The sequence below is a fragment of the Haliotis asinina genome, chromosome 13 (assembly GCF_037392515.1).
Source record: "Haliotis asinina isolate JCU_RB_2024 chromosome 13, JCU_Hal_asi_v2, whole genome shotgun sequence".
Taxonomy (NCBI): Eukaryota; Metazoa; Mollusca; class Gastropoda; order Lepetellida; family Haliotidae; genus Haliotis; species Haliotis asinina.
The window spans coordinates 1,838,100-1,850,114 of NC_090292.1; positions in this window are offsets into that span (position 1 = coordinate 1,838,100).

Here is a 12,015-nt window from a genome sequence, read left to right on the forward strand (position 1 = left end):
GGTTATGTCAGGTCAAGTGATTAGGTCAGGGCAAGTCAATAGGTCAGGACAAGTGATTAGGTCAGGACAAGTGATTAGGTCAGGACAAGTGACTAGGTCAGGACAAGTGATTAGGTCAGGGCAAGTGATTACGTCAGGGCAGGTGATTTCGTCGGGAGAAGTGATTAGTTCAGGACAAGTGATTACGTCAGGACTGGTGATTATGCCAGGACAAGTGATTACGTCAGGGCTGGTGATTATGTAAGGACAAGTGATTAAGTCAGAGGAAGTAGTGATGTCAGGGCAAGTGGTTATGTCAGGACAAGTGATTACGTCAGGGCAAGTGATTAGTTGAGGACAAGTGATTAGGTCAGGACAAGTGATTACGTCAGGACAAGTGATTAGGTCAGGAGAAGTGATTTGGTCAGGACAAGTGATTGGGTCAGGACAAGTGGCTATGTCAGAACATGTGACTAGGTCAGGGCAAGTGATTAGGTCAGGACAAGTGATTATGTCAGGGTAAGTGATTAGGTCATTACAAGTGATTAGGTCAGGACTAGTGATTATATCAGGGCAAGTGATTACGTCAGGACAAGTGATTATTTCAGGACAAGTGAATACGTAAGGACTGGTGATTATGCCAGGACAAGTGATTACGTTAGAGTTGGTGATTTTGTCAGGACTAGTGATTAAGTCAGAGGAAGTAGTGATGTCAGGGCAAGTGGTGTATGTCAGGACAAGTGGTTTCTTCAGGGCAAGTGATTGGGTGAGGACAAGTGATTACGTCAGGACAAGTGATTTGGTCAGGAGAAGTGATTTGGTCAGGACAAGTGATTGGGTCAGGACAAGTGGCTATGTCAGAACATGTGATTAGGTCAGGGCAAGTGATTAGGTCAGGACAAGTGATTATGTCAGGACAAGTGATTATGTGAGGACAAGTGGTTACGTCAAGACAAGTGATTAGGTCAGGACAAGTGATTAGGTCAGGACAAGTGATTTGGTCAGGACAAGTGATTAGGTGAGGACAAGTGGTTTTGTCAGGACAAGTCATTAGGTCAGGGCAAGTCACTAGGTGAGGACAAGTGATTATGTCAGGGCAAGTGATTAGGTCAGGGCAAGTGATTAGGTCAGGACAAGTGATTAGGTCAGGCCAAGTGATTACGTCAGGGCAAGTGATTACGTCAGGACAAGTGATTAGTTCAGGACAAGTGATTACGTCAGGACTGGTGATTATGCCAGGACAAGTGATTCCGTCAGGGCTGGTGATTATGTAAGGACAAGTGATTAAGTCAGAGGAAGTAGTGATGTCAGGACAAGTGGTTATGTCAGGACAAGTGATTTCGTCAGGGCAAGTGATTAGTTCAGGACAAGTGATTAGGTCAGGACAAGTGATTACGTCAGGACAAGTGATTAGGTCAGGAGAAGTGATTTGGTCAGGACAAGTGATTGGGTCAGGACAAGTGGCTATGTCAGAACATGTGATTAGGTCAAGGCAAGTGATTTGGTCAGGACAAGTGATTATGTCAGGGTAAGTGATTAGGTCAGGACAAGTGATTATGTCAGGGTAAGTGATTAGGTCATTACAAGTGATTAGGTCAGGACTAGTGATTATATCAGGGCAAGTGATTACGTCAGGACAAGTGATTATTTCAGGACAAGTGATTACGTAAGGACTGGTGATTATGCCAGGACAAGTGATTACGTTAGAGTTGGTGATTATGTCAGGACAAGTGATTAAGTCAGAGGAAGTAGTGATGTCAGGGCAAGTGGTGTATGTCAAGACAAGTGGTTTCTTCAGGGCAAGTGATTGGGTGAGGACAAGTGATTACGTCAGGACAAGTGATTTGGTCAGGAGAAGTGATTTGGTCAGGACAAGTGATTGGGTCAGGACAAGTGGCTATGTCAGAACATGTGATTAGGTCAGGGCAAGTGATTAGGTCAGGACAAGTGATTATGTCAGGACAAGTGATTATGTGAGGACAAGTGGTTACGTCAAGACAAGTGATTAGGTCAGGACAAGTGATTAGGTCAGGACAAGTGATTTGGTCAGGACAAGTGATTAGGTGAGGACAAGTGGTTTTGTCAGGACAAGTCATTAGGTCAGGGCAAGTCATTAGGTGAGGACAAGTAATTATGTCAGGGCAAGTGATTAGGTCAGGGCAAGTGATTAGGTCAGGACAAGTGATTAGGTCAGGCCAAGTGATTACGTCAGGGCAAGTGATTACGTCAGGACAAGTGATTAGTTCAGGACAAGTGATTACGTCAGGACTGGTGATTATGCCAGGACAAGTGATTCCGTCAGGGCTGGTGATTATGTAAGGACAAGTGATTAAGTCAGAGGAAGTAGTGATGTCAGGGCAAGTGGTTATGTCAGGACAAGTGATTTCGTCAGGGCAAGTGATTAGTTCAGGACAAGTGATTAGGTCAGGACAAGTGATTACGTCAGGACAAGTGATTAGGTCAGGAGAAGTGATTTGGTCAGGACAAGTGATTGGGTCAGGACAAGTGGCTATGTCAGAACATGTGATTAGGTCAAGGCAAGTGATTTGGTCAGGACAAGTGATTATGTCAGGGTAAGTGATTAGGTCAGGACAAGTGATTATGTCAGGGTAAGTGATTAGGTCATTACAAGTGATTAGGTCAGGACTAGTGATTATATCAGGGCAAGTGATTACGTCAGGACAAGTGATTATTTCAGGACAAGTGATTACGTAAGGACTGGTGATTATGCCAGGACAAGTGATTACGTTAGAGTTGGTGATTATGTCAGGACAAGTGATTAAGTCAGAGGAAGTAGTGATGTCAGGGCAAGTGGTGTATGTCAAGACAAGTGGTTTCTTCAGGGCAAGTGATTGGGTGAGGACAAGTGATTAGGTCAGGACAAGTGATCAAGTCAGGGAAAGTGATTAGGTCAGGAGAAGTGATTATGGCAGGAGAAGTGATTATATGAGGACAAGTGATTTTGTCAGGACAAGTGATTTTGTCAGGACAAGTGATTTTGTCAGGGCAAGTGATTAGGTCAGTTCAAGTGATTATGTCAGGGCAAGTGATTATGTCAGGACAAGTGATTAGGTCAGGACAAGTGATTACGTGATTACAAGTCACTTCGTCAGGAGAAGTGATTTGGTCAGGACAAGTGATTAGGTCAGGACAAATGGTTATGTCAGGACAAGTGATTAGGTCAGGGTAAGTGATTTGGTCAGGACAAGTGATTTGGTCAGGACAAGTGATTAGGTCAGGACAAGTGGTTATGTCAGGACAAGTGATTAGGTCAGGGCAAGTCAATAGGTCAGGACAAGTGATTAGGTCAGGACAAGTGATTAGGTCAAGACAAGTGACTAGGTCAGGACAAGTGATTAGGTCAGGGCAAGTGATTACGTCAGGGCAGGTGATTTCGTCGGGAGAAGTGATTAGTTCAGGACAAGTGATTACGTCAGGACTGGTGATTATGCCAGGACAAGTAATTACGTCAGGGCTGGTGATTATGTCAGGACAAGTGATTATGTCAGAGGAAGTAGTGATGTCAGGGCAAGTGGTTTTGTCAGGACAAGTGATTACGTCAGGGCAAGTGATTAGGTGAGGACAAGTGATTACGTCAGGACAAGTGATTTGGTCAGGAGAAGTGATTTGGTCAGGACAAGTGATTGGGTCAGGACAAGTGGCTATGTCAGAACATGTGATTAGGTCAGGGCAAGTGATTAGGTCAGGACAAGTGATTATGTCAGGACAAGTGATTATGTGAGGACAAGTGGTTACGTCAAGACAAGTGATTAGGTCAGGACAAGTGATTAGGTCAGGAAAAGTGATTTGGTCAGGAAAAGTGATTAGGTGAGGACAAGTGGTTTTGTCAGGACAAGTCATTAGGTCAGGGCAAGTGATTAGGTGAGGACAAGTGATTATGTCAGGGCAAGTGATTAGGTCAGGACAAGTGATTAGGTCAGGACAAGTGATTAGGTCAGGCCAAGTGATTACGTCAGGGCAAGTGATTACGTCAGGGCAAGTGATTAGTTCAGGACAAGTGATTACGTCAGGACTGGTGATTATGCCAGGACAAGTGATTCCGTCAGGGCTGGTGATTTTGTAAGGACAAGTGATTAAGTCAGAGGAAGTAGTGATGTCAGGGCAAGTGGTTATGTCAGGACAAGTGATTTCGTCAGGGCAAGTGATTAGTTCAGGACAAGTGATTAGGTCAGGACAAGTGATTACGTCAGGACAAGTGATTAGGTCAGGAGAAGTGATTTGGTCAGGACAAGTGATTGGGTCAGGACAAGTGGCTATGTCAGAACCTGTGATTAGGTCAAGGCAAGTGATTTGGTCAGGATAAGTGATTATGTCAGGGTAAGTGATTAGGTCAGGACAAGTGATTAGGTCAGGACAAGTGATTATATCAGGGCAAGTGATTACGTCAGGGCAAGTGATTACGTCAGGACAAGTGATTAGTTCAGGACAAGTGATTACGTCAGGACTGGTGATGATGCCAGGACAAATGATAACGTCAGAGTTGGTTATTATGTCAGGACAAGTGATTAAGTCAGAGGAAGTAGTGATGTCAGGGTAAGTGGTGTATGTCAGGACAAGTGGTTTCGTCAGGGCAAGTGATTGGGTGAGGACAAGTGATTAGGTCAGGACAAGTGATCAAGTCAGGGAAAGTGATTAGGTCAGGAGAAGTGATTATGTCAGGAGAAGTAATTATGTCACTACAAATTATTTTGCCAGGACAAGTGATTTTGTCAGGACAAGTGATTTTGTCAGGGCAAGTGATTAGGTCAGGTCAAGTGATTATGTCAGGGCAAGTGATTAGGTCAGGACAAGTGATTAGGTCAGGACAAGTGATTACGTCATTACAAGTCATTTCGTCAGGAGAAGTCATTTGGTCAGGACAAGCGATTAGGTCAGGACAAGTGGTTATGTCAGGACAAGTGATTAGGTCAGGGTAAGTGATTTGGTCAGGAAAAGTGATTATGTCAGGGCAAGTGATTATGTCAGGACAAGTGATTAGGTCAGGGGAAGTGATTGGGTCCAGACAAGTTATTAGGTCAGGGCAAGTGATTATGTCAGGACAAGTGATTATGTCAGGGTAAGTGATTAGGTCACAAAAAGTGATTATGTGAGGACAAGTGATTAAGTCAGGGCAAGTGATTAAGTGAGGACAAGTGGTTACGTCAAGACAAGTGATTAGGTCAGGACAAGTGATTAGGTCAGGAAAAGTGATTAGGTCAGGAAAAGTGATTAGGTGAGGACAAGTGGTTATGTCAGGAGAAGTCATTAGGTCAGGGCAAGTGATTTGATCAGGACAAGTGATTATGTCAGGGCAAGTGATTAGGTCAGGACAAGTGATTAGGTCAGGACAAGTGACTAGGTCAGGGCAAGTGATTACGTCAGGGCAAGTGATTACGCCAGGACAAGTGATTAGTTCAGGACAAGTGATTACGTCAGGACTGGTGATTATGGCAGGACAAGTGATTACGTCAGGGCTGGTGATTTTGTCAGGACAAGTGATTAAGTCAGAGGAAGTAGTGATGTCAGGGCAAGTGGTTATGTCAGGACAAGTGATTACGTCAGGGCAAGTGATTAGGTGAGGACAAGTGATTAGGTCAGGACAAGTGATTACGTCAGGACAAGTGATTAGGTCAGGAGAAGTGATTTGGTCAGGACAAGTGATTGGGTCAGGACAAGTGGCTATGTCAGAACATGTGATTAGGTCAGGGCAAGTGATTACGTCAGGACAAGTGATTATGTCAGGACAAGTGATTATGTCAGGACAAGTGGTTACGTCAAGAGAAGTGATTAGGTCAGGACAAGTGATTAGGTCAGGAAAAGTGATTTGGTCAGGACAAGTGATTAGGTGATCAGAAGTGATTAGGTCAGGACAAGTGATTACGTCAGGGCAAGTGATTAGGTCAGGAGAAGTGATTTGGTCAGGACAAGTGATTAGATCAGGACAAGTGGTTATGTCAGAACAAGTGGTTAGGTCAGGGTAAGTGATTAGGTCAGGAAAAGTGATTAGGTCAGGGCAAGTGACTATGTCAGGACTAGTGATTAAGTCAAGGCAAGTGATTAGGTCAGGACAAGTGATTAGGTCAGGACAAGTGGTTATGTCAGGACAAGTGATTAGGTTAGGGTAAGTGATTAGGTCAGGAAAAGTGATTTTGTCAGGGCAAGTGTATATGTCAGGACTAGTGATTAGGTCAAGACAAGTGATTAGGTCAGGACAAGTGATTATGTCAGGGTAAGTGATTAGGTCACAAAAAGTGATTATGTGAGGACAAGTGATTAGGTCAGGGCAAGTGATTAGGTCAGGGCAAGTGATTAGGTCAGGACAAGTGATTAGTTCAGGACAAGTGATTACGTAAGGACTGGTGATTATGTCAGGACAAGTGATTACGTCAGGGCTGGTGATTATGTAAGGACAAGTGATTATGTCAGAGGAAGTAGTGATGTCAGGGCAAGTGGTTATGTCAGGACAAGTGATTACGTCAGGGCAAGTGATTAGGTCAGGACAAGTGATTTCGACAGGACAAGTGATTAGGTCAGGAGAAGTGATTTGGTCAGGACAAGTGATTGGGTCAGGACAAGTGGCTATGTCAGAACAAGTGATTAGGTCAGGGCAAGTGATTAGGTCAGGACAAGTGATTTTGTCAGGACAAGTGATTATGTCAGGACAAGTGGTTACGTCAAGACAAGTGATTAGGTCAGGACAAGTGATTAGGTTAGGAAAAGTGATTTGGTCAGGACAAGTGATTAGGTGAGGACAAGTGGTTTTGTCAGGACAAGTGATTAGGTCAGGGCAAGTGATTACATCAGGACTGGTGATTAGGTCAGGACAAGTGATTACGTCAGGGCTGGTGATTATGTCAGGACAAGTGATTATGTCAGAGGAAGTAGTGATGTCAGGGCAAGTGGTTATGTCAGGACAAGTGATTACGTCAGGGCAAGTGATTAGGTCAGGACAAGTGATTTCGTCAGGACAAGTGATTAGGTCAGGACAAGTGGCTATGTCAGAACAAGTGATTAGGTCAGGGCAAGTGATTAGGTCAAGACAAGTGATTATGTCAGGACAAGTGATTATGTCAGGACAAGTGGTTACGTCAAGACAAGTGATTAGGTCAGGACAAGTGATTAGGTCAGGAAAAGTGATTTGGTCAGGACAAGTGATTAGGTGAGGACAAGTGGTTTTGTCAGGACAAGTGATTAGGTCAGGGCAAGTGATTACGTTAGGGCAAAGTGATTACGTCAGGACAAGTGATTAGTTCAGGACAAGTGATTACGTCAGGACTGGTGATTATGCCAGGACAAGTGATTACGTTAGGGCTGGTGATTATGGCAGGACAAGTGATTAAGTCAGAGGAAGTAGTGATGTCAGGGCAAGTGGTTATGTCAGAACAAGTGATTACGTTCGGGAAAGTGATTGCGTTCGTCAAAGTGATTATGTCAGGGCAAGTGGAAACATAGTGTCAATCAGTCACTTTTTGAAAACCTTTACTTCTCTGGTCACTTACTCCAAACATAGCACATGTGACGTCTCCCCGAAGCTGCGTCATACATACATGCAGCCGTCACGGTTTCTTAAACACACCATTGCTCAATTCTTAAACACTGCAGTTCACACTCACTCAAGCCAATGGACTGCTCACTTACTTTAAATTCTGTATTACTCACCCACTCAAGACAAAGACTTGCTGACAAAATTTAAATCAAGACGGCCTATGGCGATGTTTCGATGTTTTTCTGTGACAGGCACACCCTCATGGACTGCTGCATCCGTTCTGAGATATTTTCCAAAATTACATCCCCCAAATGCAGCCCTTTAATCCATTTCAATCTGGGAGACTCTAAAACCACGAGCTAGTTCACAACGCTTTGCAAAATGATGAAAATAATATCAGAAGAATCGAACTTGAGCTCAAAGTGGAAAATTCACTGTGTAAAGTTTGGCTGATTCGTTGGGTGGCACTACTCCAGCTGCATGGCGGCGACTGTCAGTAGCCGAGTCTTGACCAGACAATCCAGTGATCAACAGCATGTGCGTCGATCTACGCGATTGGAATATCATGGCAACTAAGTCAACGAACCTGCCCACCTTTTACCACAAGCAATAATGCTGAAGACCAATTCTAACACGGATCTTCACGGGTTCTCTTTGTAATGTTTATCAGTTTTGCAAGGTACCTATAGTCAGTTATCGAGGAATATCTCTATCTCAAACAATCTCCGAAGGTCACCTCACCCATCTTGTCAATTTTCCACTTCCACGTCACGACAAACAATTACTTCCGTAAGTAGGTCAAGGTTGTGAGATCACTGCTTTTATTCAGGAGGGTAAGCTTATACGGCGTTTTTAAAAATGTTAACCTGGACACACAACCTGATCACAGAACAATCACAGAAAATGATCATATTCTAATTAGGATTATCAGACAAAATATTAAGACATACACTGACTTTTTTAATTTGAAATAATCCTAGCATTAGATGGTGTGAAAAATACAGACACACAAACGGCGATGTGAGTTTTCCGCCATATTGGATAGCGTTTGCGAAGTCACGTCTCACAAAGGCCGGCCATGAGACGACTGTTACGTCACGTATATTACATATTCATTCGGGACAAAATACATCTATGAATTCCTCATCCATTTTACTAGAAAAATAACAAATGGTCCTATTGACACCTATCCAAATCAGATGACATCAAACGATTTTACACAATGTAACATTTTCTCAAACTGTCACACATCCATTCGTCAATATTCACATACTTTGGTCCAGCATATTTGGTAGATGTACCTGGCAGATTTTGTAGAAAGTATCAGGGACCTAAAAATACATGAACTGAAAGAAATGCAAGGATTTGTTGATTTCAGAAGACACTGTCAATGTTTCCGTCCGCTATAACTGACACACAATCATCAATTCGACGACTGCGGTGATATTCTCACTTCTCTTGTTTACAGTGAAAACACAAACATAAACAAGTAACAATACGTAGATAGTCACAATATTTAATGCATATGCGGATCCTTTGTCCTGAAAGGTTGTTAAATGACCGTTGAAACACAGGTGAAAATGAAGTGTCCACCTCCCCGTTTCTCAATGGTGCCCTTGGGATGTGACTGATTACTTATATCACATATGGACAAATGATTCAAGGGAAGGTCTCTCGCACTGATGTCAGAGAACAATAAAGTGACACGTCAACATTGTTGTACATATTTGGCAATTTGTTGAAGATGAAAGTTAGTTGAATAAGAGTAAACACTCATACGTTTAAGCTACTTACCGTGTTTGATTGTGAATATTTCGCGCATCTTTCAGATACTGTTTTCACGAAGCAAATTTCAGTATCTGCATTTAGCCTTCAGGTACTTGAATGACACTAAGAAGTGACAGACACAAGGAAGAGAGTTTCATGGATGTGGACCTCTTTATTACAGGAAGAAGACGCTTCAGAGTTACAGTTGAACCCCGTTTACTTGGACCTCACACATCCGGAAACCTCGCCGTCCTGACGATTGTTTTGTGAAACGAAAGTTACCTTCATTAATTGTACCGCTTAACCGGACCCCGCGCTTCCTGACCCGGAATGAGAATTTTCAAATCATTCCCCTAGATTTCCATTGGAAAACTGTTTTCGTATAATTCGTATTTTCCATCCACAACAAGGATGTGGAATGAATTTCCAGCTGAAGTTAGAAAAACGTGTCACCCAATTCTTTGTAATCTAATATTGTTGTAACACAGCTCCCCAATGCTTTGAGTTTGGAACGATAATCACTAATATCACCCTTACAAAACTACGCTACATAAGCATTTCTACTATTTTAGTGTCAAAAGAAAAAAAACCCAACTCTACATGTCTTATCTACAGTCGATTTTTATTCTCCTTCTTTGTCAATGAATTGAAAATAATTGTAGAAATGGTATCCAGCTACACCCAGATGTGTTTCAACTTTTTCTTTTATTGTTTGCAGATGGCATTGCTCTTATTTCAAGTGCAACTGTTGGTCTCCAGAAGCAAATCAATGAATTAGACAGTTATTGCAAACAGTCTAAACTGAATGTGAATATGAGTAAAACAAAAGTAATTGCTTTCAAGAAAGGAGGTAAACTGTCTCGACACGCAAAATGGTTCTATAGAAGCAACCAGATTGAATCAACAACTTCATACAAATATCTAGGTATATATTTCACTAATCATCTTTCTTGGTCAACCCATGCAAACTACGCATCTCTTGAAGCACAAAAGGTGTTATTAGGTATATTGCAAATACTTGCAGATTTAAACTTACCATCCTTCTTCAGAATATGTGATGTTAAAGTCAGTCCGATTCTATTATACGGGGCAGAAATTTGGGGATCGCAATACTTTGACCAACTAGAAAGAGTTCATGTATTTGCCTGCAAGACGTTTCTTGGGGTAAAGAGGAGTACACCTAGTGTAATGAGTTATAGTGAGTGTGGTAGGTTTCCTCTTATTATAAATTAAAGTAATCAAATATTGGCTAAGACTTTTACGTATGTCGCCTTCTCGTTTACCCAAAAAATGTTATGAAATGATGATTTTATATGACAGAAATGGACACACAAATTGGGTTAGGAAGGTAAAACATCTTTTATTTACAACAGGCGTTAGTCATATGTGGTATGAGCAGTATGTCGAGACTCCCTCAACGTTTATTAGGCTATTTACACAGAGATTGAAAGATATATACCAACAGAACTGGCTTGAAAAACTTTCCACTTCTACGAAATGTCATTACCATGCATCCTTTCAGCCATACATTTATACCGAGCGTTATTTGTCACCTGTCACGATAAAAAATAGAGTAAGTCTAGCACGTTTTCGCTGTTCATCACATAATTTATGGATCGAAAAAGGTAGGTTTATGAAGATAAAAAGAGAACACAGAGTATGTAAATCGTGCAATATTAATATATTAGAAAACGAAGATAATGTTTTTCTCATAATGTCCATTGTAGGATACACTACGTAAAATGTACCTTAAAGAATTTATTATGTCCATCCACCTATAGATAAATTTTACTCCTTACTAAACTGCAAGAATCCTGATATAATTCTGAATGTTGCGATGTTTATATACCATGCTGTGAAACTCAGGAAAGAATAATTGCCACCGACCATCGTCCGAACGTCACAAAAATATTGTATGAAGACATAATAGCACATAATAATGTATATACATGTATGTCTAAACTGATTCTATAAACTGTACTTTATGTTGTACTATAGGCCTGTGGCCTTTGAGTCCTGAATAAAAGATTGATTGATTGATTACATGTTTTCAGTGTAATCTGTTCGTTTAAACGGATGAAAGAACTGAAGCACAATGGAAATGTAATCCTTGACTTGATAGATTTGAAATAACCTGATAAAATCTTCCGATCCGTGAGACTGGTCAATGCCAACAGGTCAGAGGATAACGCTTACCCACACATAATTTGATGAAATATAACAAGCCTATCAGGTGAAACGCCGAGTGATGTTTCTTCTAGGTCTGCGGTATGATGTGTTACCTATGACATGACATGGACAATTATGGTATATAAGCATGCCTGCCACGTCCCTAATTTCGTCATTCACCGATTGTTCACAAAACTCCCAATATTTATTTACAAAAGCATTCACGTCCCCTTTCAGTCCACGTTGTGTGGATATCATCAGACCTCTGAGCCTTAGATGTAAAAAGCGTTCTTACATTGAGCTCATAACACTGTCTATAACCTTGGAAGACATACTGGATTTCCGAGCTTGTTGTGCTAGGTGTAGACTACATGTATGAGGACAATTGTCATCGATATTCAACTACTTGAATCTGTATCTAGGCAACGTTTTGACATCGGGTTCTAATGTCAAGCTTAGGACCTATATCGAAACGTCGTCTATACAGAATAGAGAAGTTGTACATCCATAAGAGCTGTCCTGATGCTTCGTCACCTCAAAAGATATTCCTTAAGCCAGTTGAGGTGTGGAGTACATACCGAGATATTTACGTTCAGATACAGTATCCGTCTGCC